This window comes from Episyrphus balteatus, chromosome 4, assembly GCF_945859705.1.
Source record: "Episyrphus balteatus chromosome 4, idEpiBalt1.1, whole genome shotgun sequence".
Taxonomy (NCBI): Eukaryota; Metazoa; Arthropoda; class Insecta; order Diptera; family Syrphidae; genus Episyrphus; species Episyrphus balteatus.
Window position 1 is genome coordinate 41,460,972 of NC_079137.1, and position 26,413 is coordinate 41,487,384.

Sequence of the window (26,413 nt, forward strand, 5' to 3'; positions counted from 1 at the left end):
TAGTTTTTTTCTTTTTTATAAGACCAGACGAGCACAGCTATTCAAAGTACATTATTCCAATAAAAAAACATCCTCTGGTCATTATTGGCTGTTGTACTATATCAGGGATAGGATGAAGTTCTTTTTATATTGTGGAAAACGCCATAACTGCAGACCAACACAAAAAGGAGCTTGGGAACGTTTTGATTCTACGATATATGCCTAATAATATGGCAAGGTACTGTATAATACCTCAAAGTTCTCAGGCAATTTACGACTTAATGAAAAGTCGTTGCGAAGCAATAATTAAAAAGAACGGTCAAGGGAGCAATATACTACCTTTTTTTCTAATAAAATACCGTTTAATTTAACTTTTTTCGCCCTTGTTTTATTGAAGTGAAAAATTTTTTAGTATCGTAGTGATTCGAAACAAGATGAAACGAAAAAGCGACACGAAAAATTAATCGATTATAACTTTTTTGTTTTAATAGATAGATAAATGAAATTTATACTTTAGGTAGATAATAGAATAAACTATTATTTATTTTATATTCAAAATCCTGAGATAACGGTGAAAATATGTTATTTTTGTAAACATTTGATAATTTGATCTAGAGCACGATTTAACTTTAATTTGCATGCTGATAATATTACATTTCATTTGATATATCACACATAACGGAACGTGATCCACAAGTTACACAATCTTAAATTGAAAAACTTAAAAAATACCTCAAAATACCTGTGGAGATCTGTTGCCCATGACCAACCACCAGTGCACTGCACTGCAGTGTAGGAAGCTAGGAAGTACCGTAATCTCAGTTTGAAATTTCGACATGGTTGACTTTAAAAAATTCTTATTTCTTTTGTAGGCATCGTAGGAATATGATTGAAGAGTCATATAAAAGGTGAAATAATAAGCTTTCAGACGATATAGAATTTATTATAGGTTGTCATTTTAAAAAATGGTGTTAGAAGAGACAAAAAATTTTGCTTTTTCATGAAAAATGATTGTTTTTAATTAAATTGAGTTTATACTTTTAGCGCATTGTAAAAATTTAAGTATGGCTTTATTCTTCAGGAAAATTTGTTAGCTTTTTACTGGTGCAATTTTTTTTCTAGAAAAATGATTTTTTAAGGTTTCACTTCTACCACGTGTGAATTACACACTTGATTTTTTTTTTTTTTTTATTTTTACGACTGAATCGTGCATTTTATTTAGTTGAGTTTATTTTTTATTCTTTTAGACAACTCTTTTAAAATTTTGAAATGAAATTTAACGTGTCTATGATTTTGATTCAAAATTTTGAAATTAGAAAAACCCTTTGATGGAGTAATGTTTAATGTTTCAATATTGCTGACAAAAATGCAGAAAATGAACTAAAGGTTTTTTTTCAATTTGAAAAATATCTCCTATCTCAATGTAGAAAACCTATGTATTTGTGTTCATAAATTTTCAATAATTCCCAGACAGAAATAAAACAACAAAAAACTTGACACATAGATAGACAACACAAATGGTTCGCATATACGAGTTAAAAAATAGCAATTTCAAATCATCATCAACAAACTATTAAAAATGAATCATTCGTCTTATCGCCCGCCACAATTCATCATTGCAATCGGGTTTTCCACAAAGACCTTTCTGACAGTCAGACAATAAAAAAATAACAAAACATTTCCATTTCGATAATGCAAATGGAGGGAGCTCAATATTCTAAGCTCTATATACGAATAGGTACCATTTCCACTTGTTGCACCCAAAACAACACACAGAGCAACAAAGCTTGACGACACAGAAAAAAAAAAATTACGAGCCCCACCCAACGACACATCTGTTTTCACATCCACAAAATTCGAACAAAAAAAAAAAAAAAAAAAACATCGAAAACTCAACAAAAATAGTTGCATGCATTTCCACAAATAATCTACCGGTCACCATCGACGACGTGCACCGCTAAATCTTCATTTGATTTGACCAAAAGTTGCCATCGCAACTCCATTCCTAACAGTTCCATACAATATTTTCAAATTTAACGGAACCCAAAGACCCAACAAAAACAGCACACAAACTACATCTCTACTATATCGAGTAACCTATTCACCAAAATAATAGCGTCTAGTCTACAGGCGATATTTTCCACAGCAGCTCTGAAAAAAAAAGAGTAATAAAACACGACGACACGAACCCACCCAAAAACGTTCAGTAAAAAAAAAAAAATATTCGTGAAAAAGGACTTCTCGAACCCACAGGACTCGCTCATCCCGCAATTACTTTTATCATTGCTCCAGCAGTGGAGTATCAAGAGCATCAGGACGACACCATTCGGGATGAACGACTTTTGGTCCGTTGCCAATTTTTGTTGAAAACCGATGCATTTTCATTTTCTCATGACACCCTGTCACGCCCACCACATATTCCGAATATAGCGAGGGCTTGGGATATACTCAATGCCATTCTCACAACTTCCGGGATAAAAGGATATATACCCTTGGATGTAGGCGACACACACATCAATGAGGTTTCCGAGGAGCACACTCTTTAGCCGACCACATCAGCATCCAGGATGGGGTGTTAGGTCGTATCTGTGTGTGTTTCCAACAGGACTATACGCCAACAAAATCCGGTTCAACGTAACAGAAAACCCTTCGACCTCATCCATATCCTTATACACTTTTGTGTATATGGAATAGGTAAAGGGCTTCAAAAGGTACATCCTTTGAGAGGAAAACGCGGCGCGGCGCAGTGGGTTATATGTGTGGCGCCCCCTGTGTGTTTTGAATTTACTACTCTGAGGCCTGTTAATAACCGCACTAATTAATGCTTAACCATTAATTATAGAGCTTTATAGCTTTTCGGTTTTTGGCTTCGAAGTTTACGAAATTAATGGTCTTGGAGCGGCCGAGGCACATGGTTGGCATCCAGAATGCACAGAACACATTACACGGTGTCACTGGTCGTAATGGTTTGGTAATAAAGCTCCAAAATGCACATTGGCCAGCAACTATATACAAACTAGCTAACGATGGCAAGCTTAATGTCATGTGGTAAGAAAATTTTAAAAACAAATTTAATTAAATTTTGAGACAATTTGTTGCATCTTTTGAGGACGAAATGGGTCAACCGTTTTCATTATGATTCAACAACACTGCTAGTAATTTGAAACATTCTGGCTGATTTTTGAAAAATAGTTGTAATGCGTCTTGTGAAAAATTGTCAAAGTTTCATAAAGTATTATTGTCATATAAAGAAGTCAAAGGCATTCGAGCTCCCACATGTTCCATTATCTTTTTGCTTAAACATTCATGAATAACAAATTTGTCTATCACTTCTTTCACGCTTTTAATAAATTCAATATGACGTCACATATTTTATAACTACTGGTCAAGCAATACGCTTCGAACGATACCTTATTTGTCAAAATTCGATAAATAGTAGGTATAGAAGTTATGATGGAACAGATGAACATACATACATACCCATAAAATACATAACCCACGTTTTGACTTTGTCGTAGTCGAGTAAAAAGTTCAATGATTTCTCCAGAACCAAAGGTCCTTTATAATTTCTCTCTCGAATATACAAACATACTTTACATAGTTTTGTTTTGCATAAGTAAACAAATTTCACTCATCGATAACTAAAACAAACAATGACCAGACTGTTGTTGGGTGCAGGATAAAATCCGATGTCTACCTACGATGACCGTGGGATCAAAAGAGAAAATTTCAGGTGGTCCAATATTATGGCTTATATGTTATGTAGTATTACAATAATAAATTGAATACTTGATGTAAAGAGGTTTATGTAACTTTAAAGCAAACAAAGAAGATACTAGACAAAAATTATATCTTGGAAGATGCTAATTTAACAAAGTTATCTACACTTAAAGTTATTTTTATATTTTTTATATTTTTAACATTCAAATTTTGCAACTTATTTTAATCAATACATATCGTGTATAAAGAGTTCTTAGAAAAGTATTATTTAATAAAATGCACGACTGGGTCACACGTAGGACTTAGGTACTTGCTCTTATATTTAAAGTAGCTTTTAAAGTTTTCTAAAAAACAATTATAACTTTTTATAATTGTATCTATTACCCATTTAAAATAAAAAATGATACAAAATTTTGTGTCTAAACTTACAGAAACATAATTTCGAATGATTTTGACCTTCGAAAAAAGAAAGTCATTTAATTTCTTGTATATAAAAAAAAAAAAAATTTTTAGAACATTTTTTCTAGAAAATCGTTATAGCCGTTTTTCAAAGTTTTTTCTTTTATAGTTTTTTTTTAGGTATATGTAAGTATATAAAAATTTCTAAAAATTTTCAAAAAAAAAAAAATTGCTATGCCATTTAAAATGAAGTATTACCTAATCGAAACATAAAAACAATTTTTAATAGAATTCATTGGTTCATTTTCAAAAAATTGATTTTTCAAAAAAAGAAAAAAAAATTGAAAATCCAAAAATTACAAAATGTTGTTCTAGTTTTGTATTACTTATTTTTTATTACTAATGAACTATGATCATCACTAAAACCCACAACTATGTTTTCCCGAAGTTTTACATTCGTGTCTTGAAACCAAAATTTTTGGTTAAGCCGTAAAGATGATTTGTTTAAAAACATCAATTACCCTCAAAATTTCCACAACCATTTTTAACTTCATATTTTAGTTCCTTAAATTTTAAAAACTTCACACACTCAATGCGCACTATTTAAGAATATAAAAGTTTTAGTATTTTATCCATTTCGCAGTGAGTCTCCTAATTACGGTTTTCCACCATTCGTTATATTTTTATTTTGAATATTTCTTTCCGGCCAACATTATTATTCTTGTAAAAAAAATATACACCGGAATTCATTATAATTTATAATATAGTTTTTTGGAAAAAAAAAGAGGTTGTCTGTAAAGCCGATTTACGGACGATGATTTTACGTGATAACGTCGTCAGAAAACAGGTTGTGTGCTTTTGTTTAAAATGAGTCAATTGAAGAGTTTACTTATTTCAAATTTATTTTAAAAGCTTACAAAAAATATTATGCAATTTAAAAGCCAAGTATTTTTTCTTAAGAATAAAACCATTTCTAAATTTTTACAATGCGCAAAAAGTATACAAATAATTTATTGAAAACAATCATTTTCATCAAAAAAAAGCAAAAAAAACATGAATTTTTATCTTCTCACGTTATTAATTGCATTTTCTTCCCTAACAACCTATAAACAATTTTATACCATCTGAAAGCTTTTTGTGTCAGGTCAAAATATATATATCGATTAGGTCTATGAGACATCTACAAAAGGAGCTAGAATTTTTTGAACTCGATCAAATTTCATTAAAAAAAGCAAGAAAAAACATTTATTTTTATGTTCTCAGGCTATGAAATCAATTTTTTTTGTTTGACAACCTATACAAAGTATATACCATGTGAAATCTTATTATTTCACCTTTCATATGACGTATCAATCTCATTTCAAAGATGCCTACAAGAGAAGTTAGAATTTTTTAAAGTCAACCAAGTCGAGTTTCCAGACTGAGATTACGGTACTTCCCACACTGGTGGCTGTTCGGGGGGCAACAGATCTCCACTGGTGTTTTGAGGTTTTTCGCAAGTTTCTTGATTTAACATTGTGTAGCTTGTAGTTAGTCTACCGTTATGTGTGATATACCAAATGAAAGGTAATTGTATCAGGATGCTCCTAAAAGTTTAATAAAATTTCTATCTGCTCTTGGTCAAAAGTTACATATAACCTGTTGAATTCTAAAATTTTATTTTACCGTTATCTCAAAATTGTGTTTACGAAAATGATTGAAACTTCGCACACATTTAGTCGTAGTCATTCTCTATCCTTACTCCATATATAATATTCCTCTATCTATTAAAGAAAAAAAGATACAAATAAAAAACGATGAAAATCGGTTAAAAACGGTCAAAAAACGTGTTTATTAAAAACTTGTTTCTTTAGTTATTCAGTCAAAACTCACTAAACGATTCCAAGCTAAAAATCGAAAATTACCCAAAAATACCCCTAAAAACCAAGGTGTTTTTCAAAAATTCATATTTCGAAACGCAGACTGTTGGAAAAAAATTCGTATCAGACGCCTAATTTTTGTTTCCCTCATCTTTCACCTGGCTTCTTTAGAATTGTCAAAAAAATTTCCTTTACCCAAAATCATCATTTTGTCATAGTTCCAACACAAATTTCAAATTATTTTAGAATATTTTCTTAAATGCAGTTATTCTTAAATTAATCTAATCTATCTATCAGTTGGTATTGCCATATTCAAAGGAGAGATCCTGAGAACCCCGTCAAAAAAGCAATATCATACAACGTTCCAACACGAAATAGAAAGAAAGGTAGGCCTAAAAACTCCTGGTACAAGCAAATGCAAAACCACCAGCATTCAGTTGGCCTTAGAAATGGAACAATACAAAACCGGGAGGCTTGCCGCCGATTTCTGAGGTCAACCCGGCGAACCCCACAGGCGGATCACTAGTGTGAAGCAGTTACGTGGGATAGTTATGATCCCCTCGACATCGAGATCATAACAGCGCCGAGAAAAAGGAAGAAGAAGAATCTAATCTATCTAAAGCAAAAAAAATCAATTCTCTACGACTTCGCGTTTAGATTTTAGCCCAAATTTCATCTTTCCGTTTTACCCCTGTTTACCCTATTAAATGACGGAATTTTTAAAAATCCTTCATTTGGTTTAAGCTTTAGGTTATTATTTTCAAATAAGCTATAGAAGATTTTTATATCTCTAATAGTTTATTTTTAATTTTTAATTTTTAATTGAAATCCGCACTGCGAAAGTGCGAGAGTGTAACGTTAGAAAATGGCGTCACTTTTTTGTGGTGGCTGCCATGGTTCATCGATTTATAAGACGTTATCACGTCAAAAATGAATTTTAAATTCCTTGTTTTGATTCTATTAAAACTTGTTATATATTTAAATAATAATTAAAATGTTAAATCAGGATCCTCTTTATTTTTGGAAACACAACTTCACTTTCATTAATAGCTATTCCTCATAATATTTTTATTTATTTCATTTCTATTTTTACCTCCATAAAGAATATTACTTTTGACTTAACCAAATTCTAAAAGTAATAAAATAAATTTGTTTGTGGGTTCCTTTTTGTAACAAAAAAACATAAATTTGCTACCCCCAAGGCTATCAATTTATAAAAGTTAAACGAAGAAACATTCAAGTTAAAAGCTAATTTTCTCTATAAAATTTATACCCTTTCCGACAAAAATGTCTGATTTTGCATTTCTTTTTGTATCAACAATAATAAAAAAAAAATATATGTATATAAAGAACTTTTCAGAATTCCATCTCATCAAGCACAAAAATCTTTCCTTTTTCTCCTTTTCAGTCATAGAGTCAACAACAAACGTAGCCAAAGCGAAAGAATTCTTCCCCTAACAAAACAGATAAACTATCCAAATTTGCATTTGCCAAATTAAATGTTTGACAAGAGGGCAACATAGCTCCGTCATAGCCCGTATCCTGTTTGGAAAGCAGAGAGTGTTGATGTTCCAACATCACCCTCATATCATTATTTCAACCTTCCTCCTACTAACCCCCATTTACCCATCATCATCATTATGCTCATCCTTCTATAACATTTCTATTAAATATTTTACACAAGCAAAGTGATGAAGACTTTTTCGCTTTGATGATGTCAAAAAAAAAAACTTTACCCATAAATTACGAAAAAGAAAAATTAAAGTGAAAGGATGTTACGAGCCAAGTAGGTATGTACAGTGTACACAACACAGAGAGAAAGTTACAATTATAGAGAATCATCACAAGGATCTTAATTAAATATTTTCTTGTCTACGAATTCACTTATAGCAATCATTCCGTTCATGTTTAAGGCAACACTCAAAACTGGATTGCCTCATCTCCAGTTCCTTTTTGTCAGATAATAATTTTGTATCCTTTGGTCCTTGAGAATTTAGGAAAATCTACACCGAAAATGAATTTGATAAATATTATTGTGCTGCAATGGTATGCGTGTGTTTCCGCATGTCCTGCGGCTGCATTAAACAAATGTTCATAATCAAATTTTGCCCGTCTCACAGGAGATGGTTATACCTATTATATTCGTTTAGAAAAATCCCGGTCGTTGGCGTTGTCGTAGACTTTTGTATTGTCCCCGTTGTCATCATGATTTTGATATTCTTTTTTTTTCTATTTGTGAACCAACACTCTTTCCTTTGCATCATTTTAATAGGATTCCGGAAAAAGTTTTGGTTCCTGGGGTTTTATTTTTTTTTTTTTTTTTTTTGCGAATTTCATTTCTAGTGAGCAACGGATTTTCGCTAATCCTTTTGTAGAACCTATACATTCCGACGTTAGCAACTCTCTTTTCTACTTTCATTGGATAAAGCTTTTTGATAGAAAGGACACAAAAATAGCAAAGCACCAGACAGACATAAAGACTGAGATAAGGATTCGTTGGTCTTAGCTTCAAGGACGACAGCATAAGTATCTATCTACTACTGTGAGACAGACGAAACGAAACGGACAGACAGAATAGAACAATCGAAAATTGAGATTTTACTTGGGTTTCTCATATTCATTGTCGCATTCGGGATGCATTTTTGTGTTTGATGATGAAAAGATTCTAATACCGTGTCGGTTGTTCTATGGGTAAAGGATTTCAACAACAATCCTCAGTTGCCAGACAATAGAGCTAATAAGATGAAGAGCCCGACAATAATTTGTAACGGCTAATCCTCGACGGAGATTTGTAACTGTGGGTGATTCGTGTTTTCGTTTTGTTACATTTTTTTCAAGAGCTATGAAAATAAAGGGTTTTAAGTTTCATTTAAAAGGGTGCTGTTTAATTTTTACTTGCGATATAGGTACTATAGGGCAAGTTTAGGATTCGTAAAAAAAATCGAACTCGAGATAACAATTTTACATGACATTACGATGATGGAGAATGCCAAAAAAGTGGGTCCGGCAATTCTGTCTGTCTGTCTGTCTGTCTGTCTGTCTGTCTGTCTGTCTGTCCGTCTGTCTCTATCTGGAGCTGCAGCCTAAACGAGTGAAGTGATTTTCTTCAAACTTGGTAGTTAGCAGTTTTTGGTGATTCCCTAGAGGGGAAATTGAAATTTTTTTTTTATGACCAAAACTAACGGTACCTGCCATATAACGGAAATAGAAAAGTTAATTTTTTTCAAAAACGGCTCTAACGATTTTGATTAAAATTTTTGTGTGTAATACTACACATAAGGGCCAACTTTTTAAATAAAAAAAATATTTTTTGTACCGTTATTAACGGTACCTGTCATAGAACGGTTTTTTTCGTTTCTGAATATCTCGTACAAAATTAACCCGATTTAAATGAAAATTTTTATACAAAAGTGTGTAAGTAAAGATAATATTAAAATTTTAGAAAAATTTCAAAAAACGCATTTTTGGTTTTTTAAAAAATATTTCAAATTTTTTTTTTGAAAAATCAATTTTTTGAAAACGGATCAATGAAAAATTTTGAAATTTAGTTTTTATGTGTAAATTAATTATTTCTTCAAAATGGCATACCAACTTTTTTTTTGAAAAATGTTAAAAAAATTTTATATATAAAAAATTATTTTTTTAAAAAACGGCTCCTACAATTTTCAAAATTTTTTTTCTAAAAATACCTTTTTATACGAGAAATAAAATGGCATATTTTTTTTTTTTTTTAAGATATTTTAAAACGGAGTTTTATTAATTATAAAAACAGATTTAATTTTTTTATACTACTTATGAAATTTCTTCAAAATATCGAATTTTAAATTTCTTGAATAAAAAGCTTTAACATTATAGTTACTTTAAGCATAAGAGCAAGTACGTGCGACCCCAGTCGTGCAATTTATTTTATTTAAAATTAACTGTTTCAATAATTCTTAATTCTTACATATTTCTGTTTTTTAATCCTTTTATCTTTGCAAAAGGTTGCAAATGTGAAAACGGTGGTTTTCGAAGTTCTGTCTGTCTTTCACTATCCCAAGGTACCTTTAACCGACCAAAGTCCTTTGCTTCAAATCTAGTATAGTTAAGAGTGATTGAAGACCAAAATCCAACCTACCTGTACCATATAAATTAAACCTTTAAAATGTATAATTTAAATTTTTGTTAGAATGTTATTAACAGTAACTGACTCTTGATTTCGAATTTTTTAGTAAGTGGACATACCTACCTATGGAATTCCAATGAACAATTTTTTACAGAATAGTTTTTTGCGGTTAAAAAAGTGTAGATATTTTTTAAATCAATTTTTTTTTTAAACATGGTATTGAATTATTTTAAACTTTGCCTTTATACATATTATAAATTCTAAAAGGCTTTGCTATTTTTTTGAAAAATGTTTGCAAATTTTTATAAAATAATTTAATCATTATAAAGTTTCAACTTTTTGTAAACTTGGCAGTTAACAGTTTTGGGTTACCTAGAAGGCGAATCATTCTTTTTTAGAGCTTAAACTAAATGTAATTGCCATACAACCATAATAAAAAGTGTTTTTTTTTTCAAAAGCGGCTTTAACTATTTTTATCAAAATTTTTGTGTGAAATTATCCAAATAAAAAAAAATGATCCAAACTGAAAAAAGAAATATTGCTTAAACCGTTTTTAAATCTAGCTATCTACCTGGCATAGAACAGTTTTTTTTAGACTTTCCGTAAACGATAAAGTTGACTTTAAAATGTTTACACGGAAGTGTCAACAAAACAATTTTTCAATGTCAATGTCAAGAAAACGATTTTTTTTAAATATATTTTTTTTGTGCATGTGTTATTTACGTTGGTCTTAGTGTAATTAAAATATTTGTTTTTTTTTTAATAATTTTTTTTTTTTTGTAAACGGAGTTAAGAATTTCGAAATTAAGTTTTTAAGTGTTGATTTATATTACAAAAATACAAAAATTAATGATCACTTTTTTAAAGAATATTTATCTTTAAACAAAGTAGATATTGAAATACCTGAACTACAACTCTTGCATTTATACCCTTTTTTAAATATTATTTACATTTACCTACTTTTCAAAAAATATGTATGCGCGAAAAAATGAATTTGTGACATTTTAAAATTTTTGAAACACTTTACCTTTTTAATAACAACAATTATTGTTGCCAGTATCATAGAATAACATTTTTTTCTACGGATTTAACGATTGCTTACAGTTTTTTCAAATGTTTGCATAGGTATGCATTTTCTCTCCGATATAGTGAACTTTTTGAGAATTTCAAGTCACACACCGTAGTTTTTGATATTTATCCACAAAATGCAAAACCATGTTAAGAATTTTAGGTAAAACGTTCCTCAACAGCTCTTATTCTAAAAGCTCAAAAACAAAACTTTTAAAAAAAACAACATTTGTGTTTGGAAATTTTATCATTCTTCTTTATAAGTCCCTCTAAGTTGAACATAACTTAGGGGGAAGAAATAGTAGAATATAAGCATTTTATGTTCCACTTAAGTACCTTTTATTTGAGAAGTAAAGAAATAATTCCGCTTGAGAAAAGATGAAGGTCTTACAATAAGCAGAAAATCTCAAATCATTGCCAATAACATGCATTCATAAACATTAACCATCAGCAGATTTATAAATTTACCGCAAAATTTTTTTCAACACTACACTATTTTTCTGTAGTATTTCTAATTTTATTTTGACACACAAACACATTCAAAATACAAATTGTCCGTCACATTAATCAATATTATTTGTTGATAAAAATCACATATTTTTGGTCATTTTTAATATTTTCACTTCTTCTCGACAATATAAAAGCATAAAATTTAAGATTTAGCAAGATTTTTGAATTTTATTAGTTAAAATTTCTCAAAACAAATTCAAAATAAATGACTATGGATTTGACATTTTAATTTGAAACTTTCAGCTTTTTATCGCATGAAAGTTAATCATTTCTAGGTTGGACATAAATATTTTTTAGCAACTTGGAATAAACTAAGTAAAACATAAAAGCTATGTTCGACCTAGCTATGATTCAAATTTATGATCTGTATAAGCAAATGGGCCTTAGGAACAATTTTTACGTTTTTTAATTTACTACATTTTTTTTATTAAACTCAATTTTGAGTACTCCTTTTTTTATGCAATATAATGTCGTTTTCGATTGGCCGCCCGGAAGCGTCCGGAATCATTCAGAAGCCTTCTGAAAGCGTTTTATTCACAAAAACATGACAGCTAAAACGCTTCTCAGAAGTAAAATTCTCTTCTCGATTTCAAATCAGAATCGACTCAAAATTACTTATACATAGAAAATAAATGTCAAACAAAATTTTCTCGTACAAAATTAAAATTTTTTTATTTGATTATTCACTAACACCGATACAAACTTTCAGAATTGAGTGGAAATGATTCAAACTGTTTTATTGGATTTCAGAATGAGTGAATCCTTGAGTAAAACCAATCGAAAACGACATAAGATTCTGAATCGAATTGTTTCAATTTATCTTGACAGATGAAAACAAATCGCATGTACTCTGTCTTAGATTAGAGTTCAACCTCGGTAACCACGTAGATTTGAGTTGGCATGTGGTTCAATCGTGTCTATTATTAAAAACTTCCGAATGTATTGTATATACTCTTCTTCTTCTAAAGAAACAATCTTTGACCAATCTTCTACTCTAATCTTATAAATCTTATAAACACATATAATTGAATGATCACATGTTGGTTTTTAATCTAGCTTTACTTGAAAATTCGATCTGAGACATCAAAAAACAATCATCGATGATACAAGCTCTTGTATATGTTTTTTTTTTGTTAGCAAAGTGGGTCCCTATGGTGTATACGTAATATTTTTTGGCTGACAAAAAATAGTTGATGACAGCAATTTTGTTGAAATTGATTTTAGCTAAAATGTGATTATTGGATACAATTTTTAGGAAAGTTAATTAAAAGCGGTTAAGTATCCTTTTATTACATAAAATTCCAAGTTTAGTAGAAGATCTTTTAGATCTTTTTTCTATAAATTTTAGAGCCGAATTCATAGTCGTTGCTCAAGTTGAGATTTTTCTCAACTTAAGAATTCCCTCAAGTAATGTCATAATTCGCAGCAAGAATAGAGCGATCCACTTAAGTAAAGTAAAGTCTCGACTTGATGAAAAAATGTTCTCAATCCAGCTGTCATCTGAAAATATATTATTTTAAATAATTCTTCATCGATTTGGTTTTGTTTTTGTTGCGATAGACGATATTTAACACAAAAGAAATAAACAAATAGGGAATTAATAAGTAATATTTATATATTTTTAGATGATAGTTTCCTAAAATCAGTCAAATTTCATTGTGAGTTTGATTAAAAAAAATATTTTGTCAAGTCAAGATTTTATTCTACTCAAGTGAATGCTTAACACGGGTGCGAATTTGGTTTATACTTTTTCATGTCGCTAGAACTTTTTTTGTTCAAAATATTTTATAGAGAATCAAGTATGAAATTGATGTAGAATATTCCGAGGAATTCGAATATTGTATTCACAATTCCGAAAAAAAATATTTTCACCCTTATAAAGAGACTTTTTTGTGACCACTTTTTTGAAAAATCGTAACTTTTTTATTTTTGTCCTGGCAAATTCGCACCCGTGTGCCGACAGAGGGTTAAATTTAGAAAAATCTTAACTTGAGTAACGACTAAGAATTTCGCCCTTAATTTGGTTGGTTCTTCAAACTTTTTATTAAATTTTTCAAAATTTTCTTATGGTAAATTAAAAACAAAAATAAAACTTGAAAAAAAATACAAATATTTGCAAACAATTTTCTTTTAATTAGCACTTGATCTCTATGCATACTTCTGACACTAACAGAGATTTTGCAAACTAGCAAGGAAGGATACAAAAGTATCTAGCACAAAATAAAAAAAAAGAATTGCATCCAAACACACTAAAGCATAATTCCCACTTTGTTTACCAGGGCTTAGATTTCATAAAGATATTTACACATCACATGCAGAAGGTACGACGGTATTCAAGCCCACAAAACCATCATACCAGTATACTCTCGTACACATAGCACCCACCAGTATAAAACGAGATGAAAGCGGTTTTCAACTCTGCATATATCCATCCGAGTTACCGGAACTCTTCGAAAAACCCCGTTTATAGATGCTGCATGTTAGTCTCAAATCCTTTCAATCCAGTAATCTAGAGACAACGCAAACCACGCAGCCATACCGTGCTGGAATTCTACCTATACCTTCCTTTCCAAGTTTATCTATATATGAGCTTCGTTATAGCCTGCACTCGCAAGGGTGAGCGCAAAAGTTTATAACAATTAGACACAACAAAGAGCACACATCATCGCACACACGTGCTATACATGCTCTTTACCGCCCCGCCGCCATACGCACCCATATAACGAGACTCAGAACATTTAAACATCCTCGATAAACCGCATTTATGGCTGGCGGATGAGGATGCTCAAACTCCAAACTGTGAATAATGTCTGGATGGGGCGGGGGTGAAAAAGGCTTTTCCTTAACAATATTATAAACGTACATATGCGTATATGGTATATCTTTATACGGTTACCGTAAAATATACAGACACATTTAACACGCGGATTAGAATCCGGCTAATTTGAAGTCATTTAATTTTCATGGCACCTCTTATGCTTGACATTGTTCTGTCGAGCTTTTGATTTCAAAAATGTAAATTGTCTCACAAAAGTGCTGCTTTGCTCCTGCTGTTGCTGATTTGTGCTGCAGAACTAAGAGAAGAGTACCAGTACAAAATGGTGTGCTGTTGAGGTTAAGGGGAAAAGTTTGTTAGTTTATTATGATTTGATGTTGTTGAATGTACAGTACATAATATACAAATGTGTGTGTGTTGGTGGCATTAAACAGTTTACCAACTGTTATAATTATTTGTCTAGGATTTTAACTTATATTCCGTGTGAATGTTCCGAAAATGATGTCTTAGTAAAATAAAAATCAATTTTAAAAAATTACCTACCAAGAATGCAAAAAAAGGACCCCAAATTTTGGGAAATGGTTTTCAGTGGGATTTGATGAAATATTAGTATGTTGTAGTTAAGAAGTTGCTAATCAAAACACTAAACGTCTCAACTCCCCAAACGAATGGTTTATGGAAAACCACTAAGGGCAAGCTATGGGAGATTTGAGTTCAAAGCTTTCACTTCTAGATGGCGTCTTATTTAAAAACATTATTTTACCTATAGCCAACGGCCAAGCAAGACACTTTTAACCAAACCTTATTTGTCAAATTTGGATAAGTAGTTTAGAATTTATGAGGGTACATACATGTTCACATTTCATTTTTTGCTACACGCTTCTCAGTGGTGCCCTTCATCTCTCAGAATGTAAGGAAAAGAAAGGAAAAATGGAAATATCTCGGGAACCAGATCTCCAAAAATCTTTTGGTTTTCAGCAATGAATAGAGCTTAAAGAGACCTTTCTGTTGATGTTTCATCCGAAAGATTTGAAGAAGAATTTTGGAAATGGAATTTTTTTTAGCAAGGGGTTAACCTTGTTTTTTTTCCAAAAATCTGAAAAAAATAAATTTTGATTTTTTTTTTTTAATGCATAGGCTTGTTCATAGTAAACTCATATTTGTAAACCTAAACTTGTTTTGTGACTTTGATTAAAAGATATCGGCTTCGAAATGTAAAGAAAAGAAAAAAAAATGTTTGGAACCAGACCTCCAAGACTCTTTTGGTTTTTAGCGATGAATAACTAAAAGCCTCCTTTATTTTGATATCTCACTTGAAAGATTTGGAGGAAATTTTTTAAAATGATATTTTTCTGCGAAAAGGGGTTAACCTTGATTTTTTCCAAAAATATGAAAAAAAAAAAAATTAATTTAGAATTTTTTTTACCGAAATGCATAGGCCTGTTCACTGTTCACTCATATCTGTAAACCAAAAATGGTTTCAAGACTTAAGTTAAAAGATATCGGCTTTGGATGGCAAGGCCATTTCATCACGAAAAGAAATGAAAAGGCTGCCAATTTGTTTTTAAATTTCAAAACGGAGGCTTTTCCATATATTCTGAAATTCTAAATTCGAATTTTGAGGTAAAAAAATTGTGGCACTCGAGGAAAAGCTATTACATTGCAAAAAAAATTAATTAAAATGAACAAATAAAAATAAGCATTTCTAATTATGTCAATTTTTTTATATGTATACAAAATTATACAAAAAAAAATCATACCTTCAATAAGCCTTGTATTTCTTATAAAGAATTTAACCATTACCAAAATATGTTGAGTAAAAAGTATAAAAATTAATACTTGAAATGACCCATTTTTCAAGAAAAAAATTAACTTTTTTTTCTTTACACATCATACTTTCAATTTTTTTACATGACAATCTACAATAAATTTTATATCATCTGAAAGCTTATTATTTTATCTTTTAATATTCACCGTAATCATGTTTGTGCGACATTTAGAAGTTGGAATTTTTTTAATGCAGTCAATTTTCATCAAAAAACATTTTTTTTCTATCTATTTCTATTTGGTCCATTTTTATCATTTGAAAGCTAATCTTTTCACCTTTAAATATATGCTTGAACCATATCTTTACGACACCTACAAAAAAGGTTACAATTTTGTAAAGGAAACAGTGTCAAAATTAAAAAAAAAAAACTGAGATTACGGTACTTTCCTCACTGGTGGCTGATGTCGATCTCCTACAAGTGTTTTGTTTTTGCTCGTCTTGATCCATGCAAGCTTCGTACAGTCGTACCATATACATAAACGTTGAGCGAACCACCCGAGTGGTGTAAGGTTTTTTCGTTACGAAATTTCTTGATTTGGTCCCCGCGCTCAAAGCCCGCGATAAAATATATGCAATAGCTTTAGTCCAGTCAAATTATATTTGGTTGTATGGAGGTCTGAGAAATAATTCGCAACTGCAATTCGTACCTAAAATATGAAAGTACACTAGTACAGGAACTAAACCCCCCATTTTCCGAACAAATGTCTGGACGACTTTGGCCGCCATTTTGTTTTGAACAGTTTTGCGACTATCGCTTGTAGTTCGGCTAGTTTTGGTGTTAGAGAAAAATGTTATGAGACAAACTTGTAGTAAATTTTATTTCCCACAAAATATATTTTATAACTTTTTACTCTAAAACCCACCATTTAGGAATTATAATGAATTTCGTAAAATGCTATGCTTACTTTTTTTTTATATGCACCATAACTTTTTATTTTAAATTTTTATCAAAACATTGTTGTTATAAAAATTGAAGAACTATTAATTAACTATGTTTTTCTCATATAAGGTTTTTTTGTCCGACGTACCGTTCCCTCACTAGAACGAAAAATCAATAAAAAAAATTAGAAAAAACAGGGTGAGGGGAGAGCACGATAACTATGGCGCTGAGATTTGATAACTGTATTTTGTAGAAGGGTTCAATACAAGTATTTTTTACTTTGGGAGGGGGGGGTCTATCTAACCCCGTTTAGGCGGGAGGGGAAATTTTCTAAAAAAACAACCTAATATTAAAAAATATATTAAAAAACAACGGCAACACTAAGAGTTATGAAGGATATTTTTTTCAAAAACCACAATTAAAGGATTTATTTTAATTTTTAAATAGTGTTATTAAAATAATAGTTTTTGAAATAATCGATCTCAAAGTTAAAATTAGCGAAACAAATTAAAAAAAAAACACATTCAATACTATTTTTGTCATGACCATTAATTTCAATACAAATTTACTATTACAATAAAACTACCTTCGCTGATTTTCTATGCCTTCTTGTTTTTGCGAAAATTGAAAAATGAAACAAAAAAACAGATTAACAATTGATGGCCAAAGTTATCAAAATAGCAAAAAAAAAAATAAAATGCACGACTGGGGTCGCACGTACTTGCTCTTGCAGTTCAAAGCACTTTTAGTCTACTTGTAGATTTTAAAAGCTGGCTCTAAATTTAAAAAAAGTTGATATTGGGGAAGAGCCGACATTTAGGGCATGAAAATTTTTTTTTTTGTTATTTGACTTTTTTGAGAAAAAATAAAAATGCAGTTTTATTTCCACTGCTTTAAATATTACGTATAAAAAGTTTAATCAAAATCGTTAGAGCCGTTTTCGAGAAATTCGCAATATCGTATTTTTTTGTATGGGAGGTATACGTTCTAAACGAGATATAAAAAAACAAAAAAAAACCAACTTTCAGAATTCCATAAAAATCATCTGTACCAAATTTGAAGAAAATCCGTCCACCCGTTTAGGCTGTGGAAATGTGTACAGATGGACGCACAACCGCACAACCGCACAGACGCACAGACGCACGGACGGAATTGCGAGACCCACTTTTTTTAAATTCTCCATCATCGTAATGTTGGTTTTGATTAAAACCTCAAATTTTTTTTTCGACACGAAACCAATACTTGCCCTATAGAGCAAGTAATAAGTGAACATCTGATAAAAAAGTATTTGTTTTTAATTTTCTCAAAAACTAGAAGTCATGAAATATACGGTTTTCAGTGTTTGATAGAAAATCAGCCAAGGTAGTTTTATTGTACCTAATAGTAAATTTTGTATTGAAATTAATGGTCATGACAAAAATAGTATTGAATGTGTTTTTTTTTTTTTAATTTGTTTCGCTAATTTTAACTTTGAGATCGATTATTTCAAAAACTATTAATCTTAATAACACTATTTAAAAATTAAAATAAATCCTTTACTTGTGGTTTTTGAAAAAAATATCCTTCATAACTCTTAGTGTTGCCGTTGTTTTTTAATATTTTTTTTAATATTAGGTTGTTTTTTAGAAAATTTCCCCTCCCGCCTAAACGTGGTTAGATAGACCCCCCTCCCAAAGTAAAAAATACTTGTATTGAACCCTTCTACAAAATACAGTTATCAAATCTCAGCGCCATAGTTATCGTGCTCTCCCCTCACCCTGTTTTTTCTAATTTTTTTTTATTGATTTTTCGTTCTAGTGAGGGAACGGTACGTCGGACAAAAAAAACTTATATGAGAAAAACATAGTTAATTAATAGTTCTTCAATTTTTATAACAACAATGTTTTGATAAAAATTTAAAATAAAAAGTTATGGTGCATATAAAAAAAAAGTAAGCATAGCATTTTACGAAATTCATTATAATTCCTAAATGGTGGGTTTTAGAGTAAAAAGTTATAAAATATATTTTGTGGGAAATAAAATTTACTACAAGTTTGTCTCATAACATTTTTCTCTAACACCAAAACTAGCCGAACTACAAGCGATAGTCGCAAAACTGTTCAAAACAAAATGGCGGCCAAAGTCGTCCAGACATTTGTTCGGAAAATGGGGGGTTTAGTTCCTGTACTAGTGTACTTTCATATTTTAGGTACGAATTGCAGTTGCGAATTATTTCTCAGCAAAAGTATAACTTGACTGGACTACTTAAGAAATCTATAATATCACGTTTTAGAGATAAAAAATCTCTGTATTTTTTTTTTTTTTTTTTTTTCAATAAAAGGACTTAAACTTTTAGGATAAAACCATTGAAGACTTTCTTCGCATCGATTTTCTGGGCTTCATTTTTCTTCCCTTACATTCAATTTTCAGCGTAGCCATAGATTAATAAATAATTCATCACCACAAGGAAAATCTAATTAATGGAACCCCATTCAGTAGCATATGTTTATCTTCTCCTTTTCTCGAAGGGCTTTGCATCAGAGCCCTTCCCATAATCAAGACCCAAACGGATGATCTAGAGATCCGACAGACAGCAAGCATATCAAAAATGCAAAAAAAAAAAAAAACAAAAAAAAAATAGTAGACCGCAATTTATTCTCTAGGGGTATAGTGTGGACCAGCCGGCAAATAATCAGACATTTACAAATGCGCTGTCATTAAGCTGACTATAAATATACACACATCACACATTTGGCCCAGCCACCAACTATACTATAGCATTAGTGTGTTTGGTATCAATTTCTATTTCTATGTCCTTCTCTGGGATGAATCCTTTCAACGTTTTTTCCGTACCCCTTCTCCCCACCACAACTCAATTCCCTCTTGGTCCTTGACTATATGGATTACAGGTTATTTTCTTTTTAATTTAACCCATATCGTTTCATTTTGTTGTGGCCACTTTTATCCAGTTTGCTTGCTTTAGCTGACGTAAAAGAGAAAGCAACTGCCCTTTTCATTTTTAGTAGTTTAGTTCTCAACGAGAATGAACTCTATAAGGAATGATACATTTACAATATGGAATGGAAACGGGAAAAAGTAAAAAGGATAATACTCTATTCCAAAAAAAAAAAAAAAATTACTCTGTTATCTTCAACATGATGGTCCCATCATAGAACTATTTATTTTCACTCTACCGGAAGTAACGTAAATAAGTTAATACTTTCTAGAGGCGGGGGTGAAGTGTTGCCATTCTTAGATTTATTTAGATTTAATAACAAAAAAAGAGTAATAAAATAAAGCCTGTATACATTGTTGAGTATAAAGAATGTACTGAATTGATTGCTAAGTTTTTTAACACAAAAAAAAGTTTAAGTAAAAATATTCTATTCCAAAAAAAGGGTTGGTCAAAATTTTAAAATTAAAAATGTTTTGGAAAATGTTGGCAAAAAGCGCTCGCCTTTTAGCATTTTCCAAAACTTTTTTTAATTTTTTGTAAGATTTTTAAAAATCATCGTCTCAATATTTAATCAAGAATATTACAAAGTAACAAGATATTTTTTTGGTACCTTTGTTGTTCCGGGTTAAAATTTGGTGGATATTTGGTTAAGTAGATACTTACTATTTGTTTTATTCATTTTATTTGGAAAATTTTAGCCTTTTCACACAAAAAACGCGGTTTCAGCCATAAAGTTTTTGAAAAACTTTTTAATCGTTCACAACGGTTATTTTCAGGTTTTTGTCTGAAGTCGGACACAGTGCGGCGACTAGTGGAGAAATCAAAAAAAAAAAAAAAAAATTTGCAAAAAATGTGGAGCAATTATGCCAAATTCAAGGTAATAAGTCTAAATGAATGAATCCACAGTTAATTTATGTTAAAGTTCAATTTTCTGTTGTCATAGATCCTCAGAAGATCAATAAAAAAAAATAATGAAAGTAAGATTTGTAGTTCCCGGTTGAAAGAGCATTTACTGGAGAAAAGAAAAGAATATATGATATTTTTTTCGCTAGGTTAACATTATAACATTCAGGAGAGAAAATATAATTATTCTTACTGCATAGTTTTTTTTACATGTATCTTTTTAAAAAAAGTAAGTTTTTTTTTTGTACCAAGTTGCGCTTTTACTTGCAACAAATGTTTGTTTATGAGTATTTTTTACAGAATGTGATCAAACTGACAGCTTTTTGATGTTTGATATTCCAACTCAACAGCCCGAGTGCGAGGTGTTTTGCAGTTTATAGATTTAAAATTTAATATGCAATCAAATTTAGAGCCTGAAGATCAAGAAATCTTAGCAAAACACTTGTTTTTTTTTTATTTTTTTACAAAAGTAGGCGTGGCAGTTGGCGAATAGGGTCGACATAATTTTATGTTTTTGAACTCGCCTAGATAATTAAATTTCTTCAGTTTTATTCAAATCGTGCAAGCCCTTTTCTAGATATAAATAATTATATTCAGAAGTGGGCGTGGCAAAGGGGAGAAAATCTCGCTTTACTATGTAAAAATTGTTATTATCAAGGGGCAAGGTAGTGCCCAGCCAAGTTCTCTAGCAACTTTGACACTACACCCTTATTTACAGGAAACAACTCAGGCCATTTTCGACCCCCTCAAACTTCCTCACCAAAGATGCTAGAAATTTCAAACATTTATTTAGCTTGTCAAAACCAAACTCCTTACAAAATTTCAACGAAACTTAAATATTTATGTGAAACATAAACCCTTAAGTTCTACATATTGGTTTGCACGAACTTCAAATTGTGTCATAAATTTCTCTAAGTTTAACATAACTTAGGGGGAAGAAATAGTAGAACTTAAGTAGTTTATGTTTTACTTAAGCACATTTATTTGATAAAAAAGGGAGTATTCAGCTCAAAAACTGACGCCATGTTACCAAAATGAACAAAAACTAAGTATAGTATTATCATTTAACTTACTTTTATAAATTGTAACCATCTGCAAAATGCAAATGCAAAAATTCACTTAACAAAATTTTAAGGAATTGTTCACCCTTTTGTTGTTTTTTTTTTCAATATTAATTTTGACACACACATACGTTCACAAAATACATACACATTCGCTAAAATTACTTCATTTATTAAATTTAACACCAATTCTGTTAGAATTTCACTATTTTCACCTTTTTCAATTAATTCAAAGGCATTTTTCACAATATTTTTGCTAAATTTTCTCAAAAACAAATAAAACAAACTGACGTTTTTATCGATTTGACAAATTAATTTGAAGTTCTCAGCGATTTCTCGCATGAAAGTAAATAATTGCTAGGTTGAACATAAATATTTTTTAGCAACTTAGAATAAACTAAGTAAATCATAAGAGTTATGTTCGACCTAGCTAAGATTAGAATTTATGACTAGTATGAGCAAATGGGCCTCACTGACAGATCATCAAAATTATGGAGAACTTCCCGTTAACGTAGAAACCTAAAATTACACGGTGATAGGACTTGTGGGGTATACAAAGGGAAAAATCGAAAATTTGAGATTTTCAATTCAGGGGGCGTGGCATCCGCCCATTTCCGCTGAATTTTCATCAAATATTATAGAGCACTTCTGATAGTCGTAGAATCTTGAAATTTGGTAGCATGGTAGAGCTGGTAGTTTATACAAAGTTTTATGACAATTTCAGCCAGGGGGCGTGGCAACCGCCCATTTTCACTGAATTTTCATCAAATATAGGGATTTTCAATTCTACAGCCATACCTTGCAAAAAGTAGTGAAATCACAACAAAAACATTACTGTTAAAAAAGGAGTTCTAAAGTTTGAGTTCAAATTCGTACCAATAAAATTTTGATTGTTTACTTGTCAATTTTTGAAATAACTTTAAAAATCGGTAATTAAAAGAAAAATTGTCAAGAGAACAGTCAAAATTTTATTGATACGAATTTGAACCCAAACTTTTAGAATTTGGTACACTTTTTCTCCTTATATTTTTGGGCATTCTTCTTAATCAAAAATGCAATTTTATAAAAAAGAAAATATTCATCTGGCATTGCTATTTCTACCATATTGACTGCCAAAAGCCTTCTTAAAATAGATACACGAAAAATCTTTTAAATTGTCATGGGACAGTATATAGAACATTAAGATGCATGTTACATCCCAAAAAACTGGTTCAACTCCATCCCTCTAATAACTTTGTGGAATTTCTGGGTCATTTTTAACATGTCTTAGCCTTTCCTTTTTATACACATCCCTTTGGGATCTGTTAATGAATTTATGAGCTCAGTCAATCGAAAGATGGTCAACTATTTGTTTTTTTTTTTTTTTGTGTTGGCACAGTTAAGAAGTAAAGCAAAGGGAAAACAATCCCAAAAAGATCAAAGTTTCAATTTAAGTGATTTTACTTTTTGGATTTTCTCCAACAAAATGTTTATATTCAATTCAATTCCCATACCTTTGTCATTTAAAAGACCACAACCAAAAACCATATCTTTCAATAAATTTGAACTAAATTCTCCTCCTCTCATTTGAATTCAAAATGAATTCCTCGTATATAATCAAACCATGAAGCTTGGTGGTTATAAATTTGTAATGTTGTCTGCTCTTCCTATGCTTTACCTTCTAGGTATATAGCTTCTTATAAACTGTCAATAAAAGGGTGCAATTTGGTCGGTTTTTATTGCCTACTTATAAAAAAAAAAGTACATCGATTGATTTCAATCGAAAGATTCCAATATACATACCTTGTATTTATCTGTTTGCAATTTAATTTTACAGCAGAGCAAAAAGCAAAAGTACCAGCCCATCAGTATGCCAGAAAAACATCATCATCAACATTTATTACAAGAAAAAAGTATTCGGATGTAATGAGGGGTATATTTGTGATGTTTTTCCTACCTACACTCTCGTACCTACGCATTTTAAACGCTTTTCAATTTTATCGAAAAAGGTTGTTTTTTTTTTTTTTTCTACCGAGTAAATTATTAATTTTTCTATTTACTGAAGGAAAGTTGATGTCAGAGACTAGATATTTGATGGCAGCACGATGGCAAATGGTCTTTTTCATTCCGGGAATATAGTACCTATAGTTTAAATAAATGCGAAAAGCCTTTATGCTACAACATCGAGGAAATAAAATTCATTTGTAGGTAGCTATTTGGGATTCTGGGGAAAAATCGTTTTGAATTTCGAAAAGTAAATGAAAATATTTATATACTTTTTTTTTTACCTATTCTAACCTACATATATCTACCCCATTAAACTGATGAAAAAAAAGGGAAGCAAACTGATGAAAAAGTGACGTGTTTTTTAAAAATTAGAGTAGTTCTATTACAGTGTAGGTGGGTAAGAAAAAAAAATGAATTAAAAAAAAAAAAAAAACACATAAAATGCACGATAGGGTGGCTGGTACCTGTCTTTCTTTATTTCAATGCATAAATAAATAATATATTAAAAATTTTGTATTGATTTTGAAAGAAAGTGAAAAATTGACAAAAAAAAAGTAAGAAATAAATGAACTGATGATGCTTTGGAATTATTAAAAAAAAAAAAAAACGAAAATATCCTGAGGTTTTTTTAGAGTCCTTAAAATGGGTTGATTCTTTACAAAAATTCGAACCTACAAAAATATCACTTTAAAAGATAAAAAAAAAGTTTCTACGTCAACGATAAATATAGTCTGGGTTTTATTTTAAGTAGTATAGGATTACGACCTTTAAATACACGAAGAAAAAAGTAATGCTAAAAACGAGAAGATTCTGTATTAAATTTAACCAATTTTTTGCATGGTTTTTTTTTTTGATAAAAAAGACTTCCATTTTAAATTAAAATTTAATATATAATTTCTTGAAATCCACACTAATTATAATATATTCCTTTTTTTTTAGAAAATCTCTTTTTTTATTAATGTGTTGCACATAGAAAATAAAATGAAATCTTTTCATTTTTGAATGAATTAAAATGAAGTTCTGTTAAAATTAAACAGAGTTTATGCGGATTTCAATTATTTTAAGAAATCTTAGTGTTTTAAGAAAAATGGAGCTTAAAGTAAGCATCATCTTATTTTAAAGTGCCTTATTTTTTCACCGTGTAAAACATAAATATCCAAAGTCCCGAAATCTGGGATGTGAACTTTAGATTTGAGAGGAAGACAGTGGGTGAAGGTTCTATTTTTTTGGTATTTCGTTAATATTTTGAAAACTATGACAAATTCGCAAAAATTAAATTCCACAAAATTAAAGCCCATCAAATACTTAGTCATAAAAAGTCCCAATAAATGTCATTTGGCGTCTCCACTAACCGTGTTAAAACCCTCTACTGCATACGAAGCCAAATATGGTTTTGTCTGTTTGTATGCACTTTTCTCTTCTCTGTTACAAAATAAATTGCACGACTGGGGTCGCACGTACTTGCTCTTATGGTAAAAGTTACTCTAATGTTAAAGCTTTTTATTGAACTAAATAAGGGAAAATTTGATATTTTCACGGAATTTCATAAGTGGCACAAAAAAAAATAAAATCTTTTTTTATAAATAATTAAATACCGTTTCAAATGATCTTTTACAAAAAACTAAGTATGCCATTTTATTTCTTGTATAAAAAGGAATTTTTAGAAATTTTTTTTCGAAAATCGTTAGAGCCGTTTTAAAAAAAAAATAATTTTTTATATATAAAAAATTTCTAACATTTTTCGAAAAAAAAGTTGGTATGCCATTTTGAAGAAATAATTAATTTAAACACAAAAACGGAATTTCAAAATTTTTTACTAACCCGTTTCCAAAAAATTGATTTTTCAAAAAAAAATTTTGAAATATTTTTTAAAAATTTAAAAATGTGTTTTTTTGAAAAATTAAAAATTTTTTAAATAACGATAGTTTAAATGTTTCTGTACAAAAATTTTGGTCGAAATATGTTTTGTCGTTTACGAGAAATTCATAAATCAAAAAAAACCGTTCTATGGCAGGTACCGTTAATAACGGTTTAAAAAAAATTTTTTTTATTTCAAAAGGAAGCTTTTATGTGCTACACTACACACAAAATTTTTAATCAAAATCGTTAGAGCCGTTTTTGAAAAACATTAACTTTTCTATTTCCGTTATATGACAGGTACCGTTAGTTTTGGTCCTAAAAAAAAAAATTTAATTTGTCCTCTAGGGAATTACCCAAAACTGTTAAATACCAAGTTTGAAGGAAATCGCTCTATTAGTTTAGGCGGTAGCTCGAGGTACACACAGACAGACAGACAGACAGACAGACAGACAGACAGACAGACAGACAGACAGACAGACATACAGACAGACAGAATTGCCGGACCTTTTTTTTGGTATTCTCTATCATCGTAATGTCATGTAAA